General features: G+C 35.7%; 1 pseudogene; it reads right to left on the reverse strand.

Moving 5' to 3' along the window:
• Window positions 1-6,854: 6,854 nt before the first annotated feature.
• The window catches only part of LOC114630633, a 31,248-nt pseudogene continuing 20,005 nt past the window's right edge, over window positions 6,855-18,097 (reverse strand).

Below are 18,097 nucleotides of genomic sequence, written 5' to 3' on the forward strand. Positions count from 1 at the left end.
ACAAACTGGCAGTTCAAGAGATCAGGCCTGAGATTCTACTTTCCAAAACTGGACAAGTCAGTTACTGGAACAACTGCAGGCTTAGGCCAAGAGGTCAAGATCTACCACTCCTTGGTATAAATCAAGAATAATCTGAGTCATAGCATCACCCAATCCCATAGAAAAAGAACCCACCAATCAAGATATAGACTATCTACCTCTCCCTCGTATTCTTCTTTTTGGTTTTAAAATTGAATCTGCAAATTCAGTTGGGATCCTTCCATTCTGATAAAATTGTGCCCCTGCATGCAGGAATAAATGCTCTTTGCTTTTAAATTCTATTTAAGTCTAGAAAATCATTCTTCATCAATTCACAGACCCTTAACAATGATAAAAACAACTGTAAAACTTATGACAGGACTCATTAAAATAAAAAGGCAAATAGCAAATTTACATACTTATAAATTATACAGCATAGTTCATGGTTGCTAATGACTAAAATAATAACACAGAATCTGAAGATAACAGCTTGCCATTGTATATGTGGTTGCTAAGGAGTAATTTAAGTTGTAGAAGTGTGAAGAATTAGTTGAAAGATCAAACCACACAAATATCTGTGGAAACAATACAAGGTACCAAGGTAAGGAAAAATGTGAGTGATTTAAATAGTAGCCAAGAAACAATTATTTTTCCCTCATCACTGCTAAATATCCCTGCCCCATTTACTCACTGTTCTGATACTGATAACTCCATGATAGCTGATCAGTACTTACTGTATTGGTCCATCTGTCATTTACTCTTGCTCAATTCAGAAAGTAATCCTAGGCTGTCAAATGCAGTGGGTGCTTTATAAACCTCACCATTACTAAAATATCTGCCATGACCCAGAACTCTATTTTTGGTTTAGATTTTTGTATATTACTCTTTTTCATTGTTAGTTTTGAGACAGTGACTCATTCTGTAACACAGAATCTTTTCATGATCCTAGGTTTCTTCCCATAGCTTCCACAGCATTGGGAAGAGAGTATACTGTATATACTGTCTATGCCTTTGAAGACCTTCTTCATTTAAATTTGACTTAAAATATATTTGTAGTCTTTTAATTTATTTTTGAATATGTTTGTTTTTAAAATGATAATTATTTTTACCCTTTATCAAACATACCTACATTCTACAATGTAGGGAGTCGCAGAAAACACCAGGACTAGTGTAAATGAATTTTATTCCAGCTACATGACTGCTCTGGCAAGATATAACAACCAAAGATATGTCCCAACTGAAATGTAGATGAATCACGCACCTTTAATTTCTCTGGTTCTCATATAGACCTACGTTTAGTACCCATCTTTAATCCCAAACATGTCATCTAATTGAGGGACAGATAAAGAGATGAATCAGAAAAAGGGTTGACAGAATGATTGATAGATAGGATATACTCAACTCTCACAAAGACAGGAAATAGTGGTTACTTAGAAAAAGGAAAGTGAAGGAAAAAGAGTAGAGGTTGTTCAGAGTTCAGTTCAGTTTGGAACAGTTGCATTTGAAACAGCTCATTTCAGTCCACGGTTTGTCAGGTTGGAACAGTTTAGATAAGTGGTTTTCAGCTCAGAGCAGAGTAGTTGAGCACAATTTGGAGAAGTTCAATTCATAGAGTTCAGAGATAGCTTTTCCCAGCAGAGCAAGTAAGTCAGAAGCTGAGAAAAGTCTATTTGAATCAGTTAGTTTGGAGGTGAGTTTGAACCAGAAGAGTTGAGTTAAGTCAGTGAGCCAGAGTTCAGAAAGAGCTAGAAAGAGTGAGTGTAGACAGTATTAAATCTAGGAGGCTAAAGCATTATAGACCTAGGTTAGCAGAAGAAAGCTGGAAGCTGAAGCCTTCAAGGTCCCGGCTTGCAGATTCTATTATATGGAGACTAGAAGTTTCTAGGCCTAGGTCTAGTGATCATTATATAGAAGTGCTCTGACCCTAGCCCAAGGTATACATTTGAATACTTGGGTACAGCTTTCATTTCATCATTTAATCTGCAAAAGCAAATGTGACATTTATATTCACATACTGGTAGAGATACATTCTATGTGAGGAAAGGAGGAAATCCACTTCAAAATAACTCAGCGGCCAGTATGGTATAAACATCTAGAATCTGACACTAGGCAGTTAAAAAATAAAGTTCTTGGTATAGCACAAACCACATGCACAAAGGCTCATAGTTACATTAAAACACTTCTCAAAGTACATATCACTTTTTCCATTACGATAGAGTCTAGATATTGGCTACATATGCTTTGCTAAGAGCTCAGTGGTCTTGCACATATAGTTAGCTTGGAAGTTATTTGCCTATTAGTCACCTCCAGTCATGGTTGTGGGAGCTTGGGGGAAACAAGCATGGCTTGGCCTTATGGGTAATGCAGGTGAATATATATGTATGTGTGTATGTGTGTATATGCATATATATATACAGACACATGCACAGAGAGAGAGAGAGAGAGAGAGAGAGAGAGAGAGAGAGAGAGAGGAGAAAAAGATATATACATATATACATATATACATGTGTGTATATATGTATATATCTTGATTGATTATTCTCTCTTCTCCATTTCAAATCCTTTGATGTTCTATGTACATAATTGCATCATTACTTCTCCATATATTTATCGTTAACTCTGCACATCTCATATGTTTTGGGCTAGTTCCAATCACCTTAACAATGTCACAGGAGCCAGAGAAACAACATAACATAAGCTCAGTAGCAGCATTTGTTTTTTGTTCAGAAAGTCATTTGAAATAATAACAATAACAACAACAACATAATCATAATCTACTCCCCTTCAGGTCTCTATGTACATAAAGATTTCCCAGTCAATTGTCTTACAAAGTTTTGAGAAAGGAAATTAGCTCACTACCCATACCTTACTTCCACCTTGACACGTTTTGTCTTCAGAGTTACCAGAATTTTTCACTCTAAAGTTCTTATCATTAACTGGCAGCCAATGTATTTTATTTATTTTCTTGTTTATTGCCTGTCAACTTAAACCAGATAATAAACACTGTGAACAGGGATTTTAAATTTTTTTATTTGCAATGTAACTACTTCTCTATCTCTGTCCATCTCTCCTACATGAAGACACAGTTAACCTAACTGCTATAGTCATAGATCAAAAGTACTTGATTTAAACTTCAAAGAAATGAGGATTCTTTAAATGCATATATCACGGACTCTGGGTCCATTTGTATAAAATTATTTAGTGAAATGCATTCATGCTGCTGTATATAACTGTAACTCCTTGTCACTTCTGCATGCTATTCAAATATAATTGAATCACATTTCATATATCTGTCTCATCTTTCAGTGACAGTCTGTGGGTTGATTCTGATTTTGATTGTGTCAGTTATTCTATGATAATTACTTTGCTATACACTGTTTATCTCTGAACAACGTATATAGAGAAATATTCTAGGGATACATTGAACATGACAATGGCATGCTTGCTCTAGTTCTATGCATTTTGTCTATAATGTCTGCGTCTGTGCTTGTGAAAATACTGACCTTGAATTTTCTTCCCTAAAACATGTTCGAAAAGTACAAGTACCGAATGCAAGTAATGCTTGTAAAAGAAGTTAAAAAAACTTTTCTTTTTGGAAAACATTAATGTTTTGTGCCATTTTATCCTAAAATATATTCACTATTACAACTTAATTAGCATAGCCATAAATAATGTTGCACTGTGTGGCTAGATATTGACAACTGTGAAAATTGAATGGAACTCTGACAGTGAATGATGGAGATCACAGAATAGCTTCACAGCTAGAGTCTACATTTGAGGGGCTTGAAGCCTTTATTCTCCACTTCTAACAATTACCATCTGATCATGGAAGAGACTCATAACCTTACACATGGGGCCTCATTTTAATCTTCTCTTTTCATTAAGGTGTTCATCCTATTAGTTACTTACTATCATGGGACAGGTATCGTTCCAAGCAGAGTACATGGGAAGTCAGGGTCCTGAACAGAGAGAAGTTAGTGGCTTTACTCTTCTATCTTTAAAGGATAAATTAGCTTAGCCTTATCTACATGAATTTGATTTCCAAAAAGAGAGAACAGCAGGTCAGAGCTAATGTAATCAAAGGATGCAAAGAATATCGAAATCTGTAATTCTTATTGGAAGAGAAGGCATAGTTCTCCAAGTAAAATGAATTTTTCTACTTATCTACATGCACACTCACAAATTTGTTTCTATTTGTTCTTTTATTTGTAAGGAAAGTAATCTCAAACATCATGACCTCTCCTCCATTTCCTAATTTCTATTGATTTGTGAAGAGAGAGGACACAGGATAAAAATGTGGAGGAGTTAAATTCTGATTCCTCGAGATTAGAAAATAGAGACATATGAAAAGAAAATGGATAAAACTGTCTTCTGATTGTGATTCCCTCATATCTTTTGTATGCAACTTGAGATACTATCATGATGCACACAAGTCAAAAATAAGAATTGTTCAAATAGCCTGTGCCCAGTAACAGGGATATGTGCTGTTGACAATGTAGGTCTACTGTTAGGAGCCAAGTAGAAGCTAATAACTAGTAGGCGATCTTCCTGAAATGAGTCCAACTTGGATTAAAATCTACTGTACATTTGCTCCAGTAGGCTAGGCCTAGACGAAATCCATTTTAATAAAGATTCTGCTATTAATATGCTTTTCTTGTTATTATTTAATAAGTATAACAATCACTAGGTATTGGCCCACCATTTTGAACATATCTCTGCAGAACAACAAAGTTTTACTGTCTTATAATGATGCTGTATAGACAAATAGAATATTTCTTAATCCTTAATGATGATTCTATAAAATTCCTAAAATTATATTTATGATTAAGCTCTTTTATAATACACTGTTATCAAATCCTTTTTGATAGTCAAAACTGCAATGAGAACTCTGCCAGTCTTTAGTACCATGTATTAACTGCTTCTGAGATAGCAAGCAGGCATCTACAACTCAAAGCACATTCTAAGAGGTTCTGAAATCATTAACAAAAGGTTGTAAAAAGGCAACTATGAATTTACCATAGGTGATAGGACAGAAGATAAAATATTGACTGGGTTTATGTATACAAAACTTCACTGATAGTAACAAAATACTTATGGTTTTTAACCCTCCATAAACCCACAGAACTGTGACAGATGATGAATGTTTAGCCAGATAATTACTACTAATGGATATGCAGGTAAACATTCCCCTTTGTAAAATTCTTATTTGATTTACAATTTGAACTTATGCATAAATTTAAAATGAACTTTTTACCTTATGATCATGTATTCTGAAAGAAATATCTGTGCTGAGGACAAAGAGAGGAGAGCATTCTGCTTATCATCTTTTTTTCTTTGACCTCTTATTTCCTTTTCTTACAAGCCCTTTTCCCCTTTTTTCTTAGAGAGCTTTCATAGGAAACTTTTTAGGACTTAGACATAAATCCTAAAAATCACTTTTCAAAGTGTCCTGTTTTCCTCCTGTGACTATAACTAGCTGGCTGAAAGTTAGAGCCATGCAGGCAGTGGAGATAGAAGAAAGGCTACTTTACTTAATCCCCTGCTGTTTTAGGACAAGGTGATAAACAGTTTCTCACCTCTGAGGGGAACTCAGAAGGCAGGTCAGCTACTGAAGCAAAGTGACAGACTTAAGACAGGAAAAGGTTTATTAGTATACAGCAACCCTAAATATCTCATAAAACCAAGCCTTAACCCTGCAAATGTTCTTTCCTCTCTGTTGCCTCAAGAAAAATCAAGAACAAGAAAGAAGAACCACCAGGACTGGCCCATGGCAATCTACTTTGAGAGAGGAAGGAAGCAAAGATAAAGGATCCTATAAAGTAAATTTGAGAAAATGTACAAAGAAGGAGAAAAATATCCAGAACAGGACAGATAGGTGTTTTGTTTAAATGGTTAAGCTACAGAAAATATTTGATTTTTCTTTTTAACCAAATAATCTTAAAATCTTAAAGGTTGTTATTCTCAGTCAGGTCTGTTTCCTAGTCAAGCTAGAAACAGAATCCCCACCCACAAACACAATTACTTTTCTTTAAACCTAGCACCTGACACATAACACAGACTAGTCTCCTCTAACAGAAATCTCCAAGGAGGAACACTCTACTGAGAACAAGATGCAAGGAACAATAAATGAGAATGCAATAAATAAGACCTACTGCTTAGGGGGACACTCTGGATTCCTAATGATTTTCTAAGCCAGACATGACAACTATATCTAAATATTTTATGTCAACTACAAACTACTATGAATGTCTGCTTTTAAAATATTTGGAAACTGGAAATATTTCGGAAAACTGGAAAATATTTGGGATAGATTAATGAATAATAATTTACTAAAACAGGGACTATGAAAGTGAAGAAATGTGTACAAACAAAGTCAGTATTTTTGTTTGGGATTTGTAATTTGACAAAGTTATTAAGTAACAGATTAGACCCAAACTATGGGTTTGAAAGGTAAAAAGGCTTAAATTTTATTAGTTTCCTTATTTGTTTATGTGTGGTATATCATGTGTGTATGTTATCATCAAGGTGTGCCCACTTTTCTGACTTACTTTCCTTTTAATTTGTACACGTATCTGTTCTAATTATTATCTTAAAAAGAAAACCACACAACTTTGTCACAGTAATAAGACACATGGCTAATGGAAAATTAGGTTGACTAAGCAGAGGAGAAGAAATTTTTAAAAACTCACTGAAACAAAACAATAAAAAGAATTTCAGAATGAATAAACTGGGCAGAGACCCATTAGTCCTGGAACCTTTAGATGCCTCAGCATCTTGAATTATGATGATTCTTATCTCCATTGTCCCAGGCACCACAAAAGAGCATTCTCATAAAGCTAAGTAATCATTCCTATTTTGTTACGGTTAAGAATCTCAGTCTGGTAGCTATAAGGATCTTGAACGAATGCCAGACCATTCAATTTACCATTCGCGGGTTTCTTCCCAAATGTGACTCCTAGTTCTTCATATATCTTACAGGCACTGTAAGCATCAGGAGTAGCAATTCCAATGTGACTAAATCCCTGAGGATTTAGACCCTGAGTCACCATTGTGGTAACTCTGGGTCTCATCATCATCAGAGCTCCTGTTGTGAGTCAACTAAAGTGTAGTTTTTCTGAAGGACATCCATGCTATTCTTTCATTATTATCCTTGGGGATGCCATTCGTATATTAATAAGCTAAGAAATGAGAGTGAAAACTGCATAGCAGGAAAACCAAACTTCTATAGTCCCAGAACCATCCTATGAAAAATAGGAGACTCCTCAGGATCATTAACTCTTGGCATCGTTTGTTGCAGTAGAAAATCCTTGGTGCTGAAGACCGGGGTCAGAGCAGCAACTGAGAGCCTTCTCATCTTTGAGGATGTTGGATAAAATTTGTGGCTCTGTGTTGGTAACCCTGTAGGATCAGCGACCAGCTCTGCTATCAAACCATCCAGCTATATCTCCATCTTACATTTTGAGAAAGGATCTCTTCACTGAACATGATAATGCCCTTTTTACTCTAGTGGCTTACCAAAAAGCCACTAGGACCCTCCTGTCTCTGCCCATTCCCAGACCATCTCAGGAGATACAGACATGAATGATATACTGTCTGGCTTCTACAAGGGTCTGAGAATCTAAAAAAGGTCTCAAGCTTGAGAAAAGAAACACTATAGTAACTACTCCTTCTCATTATACCTATCCTACTTAGTGTTTGATTGTTTTTAAAGTCAGAAGTCATTACTGAGGCCAAAAAGAGATGAGAGAATGAGACTGGGGCCACAGAGAGGTAAGAGAGATGAAAAATTGAAGAAATATATACCAAATAGGATGGGTGGGTAAAACTAAATCATTTGAAGTTCAAGAGTTCTGCAATTCACATCCATTTACAAAGACAACCCTGAAGGGTAGTAAAAATTTATAATCTACAACATGTGAAGAATTTTTAAAGATAAACTCACTAATACTTAGTAGAATTCTAGTCATTGAGGAGAATGTATGTGTCTACACAACATTTCTTAATTCATACTCTTAGGATCAAAGTCTAAGAAAATGAAAACTATGTCCTCATTTATATCTCTGAAAACTTTAAACACTGTTACCAAAAACAAAATAAGTCAAAACAAACAAAAGACAAACTAAAACAAAACACAACAAACATCAACAAAAACATAGTTTCAAATTAAATGAGATAAACAAAAAATAAGTATGGATTTACACATCATTTTCCTTTGTTCTTTTCATTGCAAGACATTGAAAATGTAACACAGAACTCAGGGAAATTATATAAACACAGGTCTCTTTCTATACTCAACTTTGTTCTCTCAAACCAGAAAACTCTTAGAAAGTAAATGAAGTGACTCTTGGCATCTCACTTCACATAAAATTATTTATTCAAGAAGAGGAATGGATTTCCCCTGAACTCTTATTTAAGATTTCTTGAAGAAACTGAATTTGGCTCCCAATTAGGGAACATGTACAACTTTAACACTGTGGCTCATACTAATGGAACTAGATACCAATATTTTCTTTTCTTTTATACAGCCCACTTCTAAAAGAAAAAGAAAACAGTAAAAGAAGAAAATTCATGCATCAGCTCAAGATGCATGAATAAAGTTGAACATATAATTCCTCTAACATTCCAGTGATTAAGGCTAAACCTGTCAGGGGGCTACCAGATGCCATGGCTACTATCCTATGTTTAAATATCAAACATGGAAGATACTTAGAATACTAATTGGGATAACTTGCATACAAAATAGAGACAAAGTAGACAAGTAGAATAAAAACTGAAGATAAAATGCCCACTTGATCTTTACATCACAATACATGCATTTTGGTGCATCTGGTTCTCATTCATGTACTGATACCATTCTTCACAAATTATATGTGTTCCAAACTTCAGACATTATTACGCCCATGTGATTTTCAGTATACAAAATCCATTAGATCTGCTTACCTATGAATACACTTTACCATCTCCTGACATTTTCCTCTGAACAGTTTTGCCTTTGTCTCAGCCTATATCTAGCTGGACATTGATGATAGTCTATTTTTTTAAGGCAAACACAGACACACATCTATGTACACATACATTAAATAAAGGGGGCTCAATAACACAAAGCAGCTGTGGGCTCACTTCCCAGGATGTCAAGAATTGAAAAACAATGTATACATACATGTAATATATATTGGATTTCTCATAATAAAGTGCTTTAAATACAACTTAGTTATTCACTACTTTCTTGTCTTCTTGCTTTCATATTCTTTGGATGATGAAGTTCTTTTAGCTACTCACTTGCCATGCAGTTACTTATAAGCAAATATAAATACTATGTAAAGTGTTTATAAATTCTCCTTACTCATATTTCAAGCATTCTTCCTACTCTCACTCAAATCAATACTGATGGATTGATGAAGGCACATTGTTTATTTATTGGGTCATAAAGTAAATTTTAATTTATCATGTGGAGGGGAAAGAGGAAATGGAAGAGATCAGCCGATGGGAATAGTTTCTATTAAGAATAAATATTATGGAAATAGTGCTTATGGTTTGTGGTGTTGTAACCCTAATCAATGCCACTGAGTTGTCTATTGAAAAAAGAAAACACTTTTACTTATATTTTTTGTTTATATATCATATAAATTACTAAGTTCTATAAAAGAAAACATACAGAAAATCCTTCAGCTTAGATTCTTGTGAGGTCTGTAGAGATAAGGATTGACCCCAGGTAGCAGTGCCCCAGGATTATGTTACAGGATGTAGAAAACATTGTTTTCCCTCCTCCTCCAAGAAGTACTATGGTCTCCCAACGTTTTATCATGAGCACAGTGCCCTATGTCTCTGAAACATCCTCTAGGTATCCTCTTCCATATCTCCTAGATGAACAAAATAAGATAATTTGTTTTAGGATGAAAGCTCATTCTTCATTTATCATGCCCCATCTAACCTCTGTAAGTAACATAATGACAATCTGAAGGGCTCTGGGACCAGTGTAGGATCTGATTCCATAAATGTCTCATCTGCATCTATTCCAAAGTTATAAGGAGATTTCTCAACATATCTGTTGTTTTTTTCTACATAATACAGGGTTCAATCTGTGTGTCCTCTAAAATCATTGTGTAAACTATATTCTTCACTAGGCACTATTCTATATTTTCAAGTGCGATATTAATAAGAAATATGGAGTGATTACATTATCAATTAACAGTTTTCAAACTACTTTAAGTTATTGGGAAGTGATTAACCTGTAATCATACAATTCATGAAAGATTAAAGTCTTAGTCACCTGGCCAGGAGAAGAGACTGGGTTTTCTGGTTACTGAAATTTCTTTAAAAATTTCTATCAGCGTGATTCTAAATTAGATCCCAAAATATCCATGGAAGGAAACTTGTAGGAAATGTGATGCAGCACTCTCTCTTAAAGTGTTTCTATTAAACACTTTTAATTTTTTTTTGTTGTTGTTGTTTTATAAAAGAAAAACCTATGTTTCATATAAAGAAATATACAAAGTGAGAGTAACTCAGCAAGGCAATTCTGTTTTTGTAAACTGTAATCTAAAATTAAAACTTGTCTAGCAAATACTCTTGGCCAATATGGAAAACATCTTTTCTTACTATTATAGATGGTGACTGAATCGCATCTTCTTGGTGGGCACTTGACTTCACACCCTGATGCTAATTGATACAATGTGGATCAGATCAGAAAATATGAGTTCTTGCTGGCCTTTCCACCTTAGAAGGAAAAACTTAGGCACCTTTGATAGGAAAACAAACAAATAAGCAACATTTCTCATTGTTAAATAATAAGTGAATCTGTAGCCTGCTTTCAGTAAGACGGCCATTTTTACTATATTAATCCCACCAGTCCATGAGAATGGAAGATCTTTCCATCTTCTGAAATCTTCAATTACTTTCTTAAGAGACTTGAAGTTCTTGTAGTACATATCTTTCATTTGTTTGTTTAGAATCATACCAAGATGTTTTATATTGTTTCAGACTACTGTGAAGGGTGCCATTTTCCTAATTTCTTTCTCAGCCTGTTTATTTTTTGAGTAGAGGAAGGCTATTGATTTGTTTGAGTTAATTTTATATCCAGTCACTTTGCTGAATTTATCAGGTTTAGGAGTTCTCTGATGAAACTTTTGGGGTTACTTAAGTATACTATCATATCGTCTGCAAATAGTGATATTTTGATTTCTTTTCCAATTTGTATCCCTTTGACCTCCTTTTGTTGTTTAATTGCACTAGTACTTTCAGTACTAGGTTGAATAGATAGGGAAAGAGTGAACACCCTTGTCTAGTTCCTGATTTTAGTGGGATTGCTTTAAGTTTCTCTCCATTTGGTTTGATGTTGGCTACTAGTTTGCTGTATATTGCTTTTATTATGTTTAGGTATGGGCCTAGAATTTCTGATTTTTCCAAGACTTTTAACATGAAGGGATGTTGAATTTTGTTAAATACTTTTTCAGCATCTAATGAAATGAACTAGAAATACCCAACATACAATTCACAGACACATGAAACTCAACAAGAAGGAAGACCAAAGTGTGGATGATCCAGTGCTTCTTAGAAGGGAAAACAAAATATTCACAGGAGGAAATATGTAGACAAAGCGTGGAACAGAGGCTGAAGGGAAGGCCATCCAAAGTCTTCCCCACCTGGGAATCCATCCCATATACAGTCGCAAAACCGGGACACTATTGCAGATGCTGGGAAGTGGTTGCTGACAGGAGCCTGATATGGCTGTCTTCTGAGAGGCTCTGCCAGAGCCTGACAAATAGAGAGGAGGATGCTCACAGCCAATCTCTGTACTGAGGGCGGGGTCCCCGATGGAGGAGTTGGAAAATGGACTGAAGTAGGTGAGGAAGTTTCCACCACCATGGAGTAAGGCAACAATGTCAATTGGCCAGACCCATGGAGCATCTAGGGACTGGACCACAACCAAATAGTACACATGGAAGGACTTATGGCTCTGGCAGAGGATGCTCTTGTTGGGTATCAGTGGGAGGAGGAGCCCTTGGTCTTGTGGGAATTCAATGCCCCAGTATAGGGAAATGCCAGGGAGGGCGGGTGGAAGTGGGTGGGTGAGTGAGTGGGGTAGAACCCTCATAGAGGCAGGGGGAGGGAGATGGTATAGGGGATTTCTGGAGGGGAGATCTGGAGAGTGGATAACATTTGAAATGTAAATAAAGAAAATATCCAATAAAAGAAAAAAATTCAAAAAGAAACAATAAGTGAGATTAGAGTCTATTTATTCAAAATCAAATAAAGCAAATGGATAAACAATTTACCATTCATGATAAAATGATCTTTGCCGTTTTCAAGAAAATATTTTAGGAGGAAACCTATTATACATTTTGGGTCACAAGTGCCTTCTAATGGGAAATCGCTCTAAGTATTACTAATGTTTGGTATTTAGAGAAAATGAAGTTAAATTATTAGAATCACTAACAACATCTCTTTTGAAATGAGATGAAAATCAAACCCATTTTGTCTCCAATCAGAACATGGAGTGATTTAATTAGAAACTGATAGTATTCAATCTTCTTTAAGTTACTGTGAAGTGGATTAACCTGTAATGATGAAATCGAGGCAAAAAATAAAAATCTAAATGATGTGGTCTAACTCACTAAATAACATATGCATCAATCACATAAAAATTTAATGAAACTAACTTTAAAAGAGCCAAGAATTTTCCTAATTCTCTACCTTTACAGCAATTAGGAATTCTGCATTTTGAGCTTGAGTTTCTTTTTTCCTTTCTCTTTCTTTCTTTCTTTCTTTCTTTCTTTCTTTCTTTCTTTCTTTCTTTCCTTCCTTCCTTCCTTCCTTCCTTCCTTCCTTCCTTCCTTCCTTCTTTCTCTCTCTCTTTCTTTCTTTCTTTTCTCCCTTCCCTCCTTCCTTCATTTCATCCTTATTTTCTTTCTCTCTCTTTATGTATACTAAAAAGAAATAGATGTGGAAGTTGTAGAAACTATGTTCTGAACAAACCACTATAAAACTCTGTGCAAAGATAGCATTGGGTAAGTGTTTTATATATTGCTGTTATATTTCTGTTGTTCACTGATATGTTATGAGGTTAAATGTGCTGTTTTCCACTTACGATGTTTTATTGGTGAGGGGCTAGGAGCAGACTCCCTGAATAGACAGACAGACAGACAGACAGACAGACAGACAGACAGACAGTCAGAGCAGCCATTATTGGGTAGTAAAGACGGCAACTTACAAGTTGTCAGGCTTATTTCTTCCTTCCAGATAAAAGCCTGTTGTCTTAAAACAAGTGTCTTGCTGTCTTCTCGTTTTTTTCCTGTCAAGCCTTTGCTGATGGACTGGCTCAACAATTCAAGGCCAGTTCAGTACATGTTTATAAAACAGTTGTGGAGCAATGAGCCATCCAGTCTTTCTTAAAACTGATCTTTCCTTTATAAGAGGAGAAAGCCCATTCAACCTTCAAGAGGAGACTAGTTTTCTGCTTCCCATTGCCCCCTCTGGCTTTGAAGAGGTTTTTTTTATCTTTGTGTCTGTAACAAGTCTTTGTTTCCTCACCCCTAATACATTCTTCTTTCAATTGCTGATTCTGCCTGCTCCCATTTTTAGTGTTCAAAATTTCTCTCCTGGTACTCTAAAGCAAGATTTTTCCTGCTTTTAGCTATTCAACTGTCAGACCAAACAAACCTTATCAGACACCTTGTTATGAATATTGGCAGCCAAAATCTAGGTTATTTGAAGCTTTTCCAAGCCTTTCATGTATTCCATTAAAGTCAGTCTGATGTTCTAGTACATACTTTCTTCGTTGACTGCTGTGGCGTATGTCCTCCATAGTCCTTTCATAGTCATATTGCATCCTACCTTCCCACTTTAAAGAAATGACTTTAAAATCTAATATTTTAGGGGGTGTTTTCACTTTTGTTTGATTTATTTTAGTGGTGCTAATAGTCTAAGCCTTAACATTATACATTCTAAAAATACGCTACCAGTGGGATACATCTGTAGCCCTTAGGTGATGGCTGTAGTTTGTAGTATTTTACCTTTGGTTACTTCTTCTGTCATTGTTTCTGTGCTTCCTTTCTACACTGTTTTTTTTTTCTTAGTATTTAAAACCCAATATCAAAATATTTTGGAACATTTCTTCTTCCCCCCCCCCCCCGTGCCTGTTCCTTCTGTACCTCAAGGAGACTGGCCCATGGCATCTATCTTTCTTCTATACTTATCTCCCTTCCTCTACTCTTCAACAGCCTTGTAATTACCAAAGCACTTCCTTTGAAGACCACCTTCTGCAAGCTAAATATTCACCAATAGATAGCTTAATCCAGGAAGTCGTTGCTGATCATTTCAGAGGAAAACAGATGGCTGCCAGGAAATAGCACAGCTGCTCTTCAGTGAAAAGCAAACTTAATAAAATGATAGTTTTTCACGGTGCAATTCACAGTCCATGGGTGCCCCAAAGGCATAGACTCTTAGACACTGGTGGCACTGGGTCACAGAAAGTTGACTTTGTTTGAAATGTTACTGTAGTGAGCTGTTCCTTCTGAGAAAAGGCCAGTTCCATCAGTCTTAGATTTCCTTTTATAAATAATTCATGAGCTGTTTTTCAAGGGTTTGAGCAACACACAAAATTTTAGTGGAACCACAGAGTTCTTTTTCTTTTCCTCCTGACCACAAATTACCCTGTTCTCAATATGCTGTGTTAGTTTGCTGTGTTTGTTACAATTAATGTTTTAGATTTTCCTTTCAACTAGTCTTTGACTCAGTTGGCCTATGAACAGCAGAGTGCAAGTTTGAGTGGTCAGTATTTATTTTGGAGGTTGAGGCTGTGTTGAAACCTAAGGCTAACTGAATGCCGAACTGTGTCTGTTAATTTATGACCACGCCCCATCTCTCCTTATCACCTTCCACCTCTTACTCTCTCCCACTATCAGCCTCTTGGAGCCATTTTCATTTCAACTGCTTCTTATTCTGGATAGTTCAGTAACTGCCTCAAAATACCTGTCTTTACATTTATTTATATCTGTGAATATGAACCTGTTGTATGTTTCCTTTCTTTGCTTTGTTTAACCCACAAGTATTCAGTGTATTGACTTGTACACAGGTATCAGCAGAGGCAAACAAAAGTTATTGTTGACTAACACATAATAGAGGTGGTGTTACTTTTTCTTGTCAATTTTAAGTCGAAGTGTAAAGGTAAATAGTTAGCACTCTTATACATTAGACAAAGTTAGCTTTGACCTCTTATTCAAAACTGACAATCAACTTATTCCCTTTATTGGACAAAGCTCTACTGGATATGGTAAGCTTTTTATAGAGATGTTCATGCCAAGAATGGTTGATCATTTCTTCCTCCTTTGAGCAGTGTCATCAAGTCTCTGGCTTCATTTGGCTTGGTGTCTACAGCACTACAGATTCAACAGAAAAACATAAACACCACTTTACACATGAGGGATCATTATGGGAAGCTGCCCCAATTTCTTGCTTATTGTTTTCACAGCTTTATAGAAACTCCTGGTTTTATAGTCCTTGTTTCTGACCAGTGATGATGGTTTAAATCCTAGAGACACAGCAGCTCAGAAGGCTTTTAAAGCTCTTGCTTCAGGCAAACAGCAATTGATGCCAGAACTGACACCTTTCAAGATGGAATAAAGAGGCTCCAGGGCTTATGTGGAAAGAACAATGTTTACTAGGATGTTGAAGTATTCACTGAAACAATGAAATAAACAGCCTGAGACAGAGAAAAACTGTTGACCAAGCCTCAGAAATCAAAGACTTGGAAGAAGGCAGCTTTAAATTGTGATATATATATATATATATATATATATATATATATATATATATATATACACTATATATGTATATTTTTGACTGAACCATGAAAATACTTCACCCATCAATTTTGCTGAAGTGGAATGTCTAGGAGATCTTTCTTCAAGTACTTTTTTTTTTCAAGTGAAGCACTTTCAGGGGTTTTCAGATTTATACCCCAAAGCCACCTTTGGGTAGGTTCTTGCCCTAGTATACTACCATCTCTATACCCTGTGCATAGTTTCTCTTTAATGATATGAATCTCTATAATACTTCCAGATGCTATTTTTCTATTTTGCTTTATCGATAGCTTGAATTCACTCACTGTACTTTTCTTACCAATAAACAATAAGAATAAACAATAAGCTGCATTAAACTAGGAAACCTCTATTCCCACCTGTACATTTTCATCCTTTTTGCTCTTTTTGGTACTCTTTACAGCTGAAGATTTGGGAAGGGGCTGTGAATAGTAACCATGGCAGAGCCTGAATGTTTTATTATCTTGAGATTTCTCTCAATAAGCAAATTATATTACTTTTGAATTAAACTTAACTAAAGTTTGCAAGTTGTGGACTTACTTTACTAATATTCATTGTCATTACATAATAGGAGTTGCCTCTAGCCCAGTTTCAATACAGTATTTATACTTTCTGCACTCATATAAACTCTGTATTAACTGCCCTCATTTTTACTTGCCTTCTGGTCTTCTGATATCTCACCAGAATTGTCCATTAAACTTTAGTAGTAACATGCTAGGGGTTTTCTGTCCAGCAGGAATAAATGGTGCTAAATTCTATCTAAAAGCCAGTTCCAAATGCATGCATGCCTCATGGCCTAGTAGTTACAGCTATGATACAATTTTGGAAATCAATATTCTATATCAATTAACTTTTAAATTGATGTAATAAAATTTATGATAAGAAACAATTTCAAGTTAGAATACTGTTTTGGCTTACGGTTTGAAGTTACAGTCTATTACAATGTGAGAGTCATGACACTGACAACTTTGTGGCAGTAGAAGGATGTGACAAATGTTAGCTCATTTCTTTATGTAACCAGAGGAAAAGAATGAACAATAAGCTAGGTTAAACTGTGAAGCCTCTATTTCCACCTTCCTATGACTCCCTTCATTCAGCAAAGTTCTAGGTCTTAACTGTTCTACTAACTCTCAAAATGCAGCACTATTTAGGAATGATGAGTTCAAGCCCATGGGGACATTTCACACTCAGACCATAATAAAAGGCAAGGTAAGAGAATGTCAAGATGACTGTGGATATAATAATAACATTTTAGAAATAACAGTGAAGGTACAATTATAAAATAATTAGTAGTAGGTACTTGATAAAAGTTACCCATTACCCTCCACTAGATGGAAAGGGAAAACAAAAGATAATCCACAGACAGAAAAAATTGCAAAAGAAAAGGATCACATTTAATGAAGAAATATTCTATTGTGGGTTTGATTTGTACTTACATGGGAATTCACACATTCACTGTAGGTCCCTAACAACAGTTGTTTACTTGAAGAGTCAATAAAGAGCAAGCTGCCAGTGACTGGGCAGGGGGATAGAGGCAGAATTTTAGGATTCCCAGGCAAGAAACACAGAGGAGAGAACTAACAAAATTGTCATGATGGGAAAGCAGATAGATCAGACTTAAGAGCTCAGTTATGTAAGAATATGGGAAAGTGGCCCCAGGGGCCGCTCCCTGAGTGAGTCTGGGAAAGCAGAGATGAAATATAGATTTAGGAATTATCAACTCAACAATATTGGATGTGAGGTCTGTTAGGGTCATGGAGGCTCAGGAGTGGCTTGATCTTTAGTATAATAAAGAATGTTAAAAATAACACTGTACATGTATCTTTTCAATTGCAAATCTAGACATCTCCAGTAGGTGGTGAAAAGGACTATCACCCTCCAGGAGCTCAGAGTGGTTTAACAGATTACAACTACAATATTCTGTAAAATATATGAAGAATTTTTAAATAGACGAGAAAAAAGAGCAGCTCAAGTGAAAATGGATAAATGTTCTCAACCGTGAATAAACAAATAGAGAGGAAGATGTTCAGCACTAAGTCACTGAGAAATCTAAAAGTTAGCCAACAGTGAAGTACACCTAATATATATTCAAATGAAGAAAACTCAGAATACTGATAGTACACAGGTGCACATTTGATACAATAGGATACTTGTAGAAATGAAGACGGTGGCAAGCCAGTTCTGATCAGAGCCTGATAGTCTATGAGAAAGCTCAGCAATCTAGCACTCTACTCCTAGAGGTTACCCAAAAGACTTGAAAA

Source organism: Grammomys surdaster, unplaced genomic scaffold (genome assembly GCF_004785775.1).
Source record: "Grammomys surdaster isolate TR1022 unplaced genomic scaffold, NIH_TR_1.0 67, whole genome shotgun sequence".
In the NCBI taxonomy this organism is placed as follows: Eukaryota; Metazoa; Chordata; class Mammalia; order Rodentia; family Muridae; genus Grammomys; species Grammomys surdaster.